A 4,447-nucleotide genomic window follows, 5' to 3' on the forward strand; every position below is an offset into this window, starting at 1 on the left:
TATTTATTTGGAAACAGTACATCCGTGGAAGAACTTTTCAGCAGCTCTTTCAAGAACAGTTTCCTGCCTCAAGAGGTACTTCTAGCCAGCTTAGTCCCACATCAAATCAAGGCCTAAGGAATGGACCACTCAGGGCTTGAAGGGTAGAGTCTTGTATCAATGCCTTGTTGAGCTTGAGGGTTAATGAGGGTGAATTTGGCTTCTGATATAATTCAGAATATCTGTTATAAATTGTGCCTGGCTACATTAACCTCTCAGGTGGGTCTTTGCAGCACGGTAGTACACTGGCTCTGCTTTTTCTTTGGTGATGTCCTCTATATCAAGGGTGAATAAAAATTCTGTAGCTCTGCCTGCTTGCCGCTATAAAGCTGCATGGTTGATTGATGTGTGGCCCGAACATATCCTTGTGTAGAGAGCATTGACATGTGACCTGTGGTCAGAATAAGCCAGTGCATTTGTCCTTTTCCTCAATATGAGTAAATGGAAGATTTAATTCCTGGAATGAATAGAGGGAATGCTGTTGCTCTGCATACCTGAGAGAGAGATGGACCAGGAATAATACCTGGTGAATTATCATCAGAATTATGTTCACTTGCAGTCTGCTAAAAGCTGCACAAGTAGTCTTCCATCATTTAAGTGGTATACATAGCAGAGAGAAGAGCAAAAACACCACCAGATTGCCTGAGGTTTGCATTCACAGCACACTGAATCCAGAGGTGACCTTCAGTTATCATCAATGTGATATCCTTGGATACACAGTGTGCCAAGGCTTCCTTCCGCTGATTTATTTCAGGTCTGATCTCAGTGATACCAGACGTGGAGTTACATGCGGTCAGTCACAGCCTGTTAGGTTAAAAAAGTGTTAGCAAATACGATTACAGAGCCTGCATGATGGAGACCCTTGCGCTAACAAATGTGGTATTTGTTGTGCAGAACAGTTCAGGTGGCGAGAAGCGAGGAGAAAGTGCAATAATAAAGTGACCTGAAATTGGGGAGGGGAAAATGAGTGGTGGATTCAGCAGTGAATCTGGACATAGGACAGCAGTTCTGAAACACACACACTTCTCTTCAGGCTTATCATCAAGGCTTCAGGCTTATCATCCTTCTGCCAATCACATCAGTTATGCATCTTTTGTTACTTGCTACATGCAAATATAAATACTGTGTTTTCATGATGTGTAAAATAGCATTCCCCTGCTGATAGCACCAAGGAGTCTTGCAGGGGGAGAGCAAAGCACTTGTTAAAAGCCCATTTCATGGATGAACCTATAATGGAGCATGCAGAGGTTAGGGCTGGGGTTTAATGACTCCTGCTTTCCCTCTTCTGCCCTTCACAGAGATGCTGCTGTTCCAGGGAGAGCCAAGAGATGCAGTCCTAACCCCTGGGGAACCCCTTGGGCTGCAGCTGTGTCTGGCCTGCACAGTGCAAGAACAAAGACTGAAGAAAACCCTTTTCCACTTCTGCTGTTCCTCTCCACCCCTTTAGGGATCAGATGTGATTTATTGTCTTCCCTGAGACCACCTTCCCCTCACCTCCAAATGCCATTCAACCTTTTGGCAAGCCCTGGTGTGCCAGCAGATTGCTTCAGCTGAACCTTGGCAGGTGACCACAGGCTGCTGCTAGGGTGGGTCTGGGCTTCTGAGACCCTTTTGCTTCCAATCATAGGGTTTTAAAGAGGAATTTAGTTTTGGAACTGCTGACTTCAGCTCTCACAGCTTTGCTGATGGCTTTATTTACAGCAGATACAGCACATAAATTGTCATCTCCTGACTGCCCAATGTCAAGGATGTCTCTGTAGACAGGAGAGCAGGTGGTGTTTCATTGGGGCATTTGACTTTTAAATTTCCTCAGCATCACCTTGCTTTGAAGAGCACTGCTTCAGGAATTGATTGCTCCTGTTGCTGCCCTTTGAGAAGGGCAACCTGCAGCACTGCAGAGCTGCCTCTGCAGCCACTAGCAGAGAGTTAGTTGCTGGGCTTCAGGGATGGTCAGTGTGGAAAAACCTGTGTGTTCATCTCTTTGTGTGCTGTGAAGCTTCCTATCGTACCGTTCAAGCAGAGTTCAGCACAAGTGGAGGGGTCACACAGTTTCAATAGAAAGACAAAATTGATAATTTAATGTTCTTTTCTGATTGAGCTCCTTCAGTCTTTAGAGTGCTTTTACATTCTCTAGTGCTGCTTTGAAATAAAAAAAATCAACTGAATGAACAGTTAATAGGATCCTTTTCCATTTTCATCAGAAAGCTGTGATGTCTTACTAGGCCAAAATACCCTTGTGATTTTCCACTTTCAGATTCTGCTTCTGCCTTTCCAAAATCGCAGACACATTTGACTTCTGCTTGCCACAGGAGGAACTAGTCCTTCCCCTTCTTAGGGCGTTGCTGTGGGGCTTGTTGGAAGTGGTCTCACCGCCAGCTTCTGGGGATAGAAATATAAACGGAAAATGTTTTTGGTGGTCTTCTCTTTGTTAGAAATGTGATGTTCTGCCTCGCCACAGCACTGGGCAGCAAACACTGGACTAGAAACCTCGGTATGCTGTGCTGTTTCATTGCTTTGGTGTCCAGAAAGGAATGGGGTTTTTTAAGTCAGTATTGACTAAGTGACTTGGACTGCTCTTTGGTATGGAAAGGGAGGAAGGTTTTCCATTTGCTTTGAACTGACATAGTCGGGATTTCATTTATGGGATGTTTATTTTTATTTTTATATTTTCCTCCAGAGCATAAGAACAGTTGAACTGGTTCAGATCGAATGGCTATCTTGGGCATAGTATCTTGCTGCCGAGAGAAGTAAAATGTGCCTAGGAAAAACACTATGAGCACACAACAGTACTTTACCCTCTGTGTTCTCCACGTGTCCAGTGCTCAGCAGCTCGCGGGTTACTTGAGACAGGTGTGGCATCTTTGTGTTTAATAGCTGTTGATAGATTTTACTTCCTTCAATTTTTTATGACTTTATCAACATTATTTATTACCTCCTGGACCTCTCTATCATGTCTTTAAGTTGAACCAGGTTTTCAGATCCAGGATAGATTTGCCACAGACATCCAGAAATTGCTCCCTGAAGCTACCTGCATGACGTCAAGCAAGTTCTGTCCTGGAAACACTTGAGATTTGTTGCTTATTGATTCTGTGGACATTTGAAATGCTAAGATCATGTGTTGTGGCAAGCAAACCATAAATCCATGGAGGTGTAGGAATTTGCAGAGTGTTGGTTTCTGACAGAGGTCCTGGCCAAGGTACAGGACATCCAGAATTATAGCCCCAGTCTTCTCAAAGCCAAGTCTCACTGCTGCCATAATTCATCTTTCTTTTGGATGTCACTGCTGCTGCTTCACTGCCCTCTGCCACCTGGTGTCTCATTGTCCCAACCCCAGCTGTAGCCATTGCTTTCTTGTCTGCTTCAGCTATGCAGGGACGTTGCCAATGCTTTACAGGGTAAGTGTCACAGCTCTGGAAAATCCTATTGAGAAGGTGTGCAGAGCTCTTTAATGCTGTATTCGAAGATCTGGACAAAATGTAGGTTAAGAAAAACATCTGATCTTCTGTAATTAAAACTAAAGCCTAGTTACAGTAGATGATTTTTACACTGTGTCATTCAACCTAAGTTCTTAGAGCCTCCACATGAGAAATGCAGATATTTAGCAGTTCTGCAAATCAGTAAGTAATTCAGTAGGTACTTACAGCCAGGATTGTAAAAGGAAAGGTGCTTAATTAGGCCTCATTAATATAGACAGACCTGTTTTTGAAGAATTGTTTTTCTCTTGCTGAAAACAGGCTTCTTTGAGGTGTTTATTCCTGAATGTTCAGAACAGATTTTAAATATCTCAAGAGTTTGAAATGCTTATCAATAATCAGTAATTACACTGAGTGTTGAAGTTTTTTTTCTCCTTGCAACTGTGAAATTTCTTTTGGAAACAACAGAATGCCCTTGCTTATGTCAGTTACTGGTAGAGGGAAGAGCTACAGCTGTAAGTAGATATGGCTTAAGCATAAGATTAACCTACTGATCGGCTGTAGACATTTTTTTAAACTTGATAAAAGAACTCATGAAATGTCTTTTTTTTTTTGCATATTTCACTGCATATAATGCTCGTGACACAATTTGTGTAGCTTAATAGCTTACAACATGGAATCAGAAATCAAATTAACCTCCTGTACCTGTTCAGATGTAGAGCCCACATATCTCTGTGTCTGGGAATGGTAAAAGTGTACAAGTTGATAACCTTCATCCATTTTTGAGAGATAAACTTCTCAAATGTGGGTTTGCAGTGTGAAAATCATGCCTGCCAATATCCTTCATGTTCAGCATAGGCTGGATGAGGAGGATTAAGTGGTTGTGCATCCTTTCAGGCTTCAAAGATGCAGAATTCCTCACTGCTAGTCCAAGCCTATACAAAATCCCATTCTTTGAGCCCTGTCCTGCATCTAAGATCCTGGAAATGTTCCTG

This window comes from Mesitornis unicolor, unplaced genomic scaffold, assembly GCF_000695765.1.
Source record: "Mesitornis unicolor isolate BGI_N332 unplaced genomic scaffold, ASM69576v1 scaffold46903, whole genome shotgun sequence".
In the NCBI taxonomy this organism is placed as follows: domain Eukaryota; kingdom Metazoa; phylum Chordata; class Aves; order Mesitornithiformes; family Mesitornithidae; genus Mesitornis; species Mesitornis unicolor.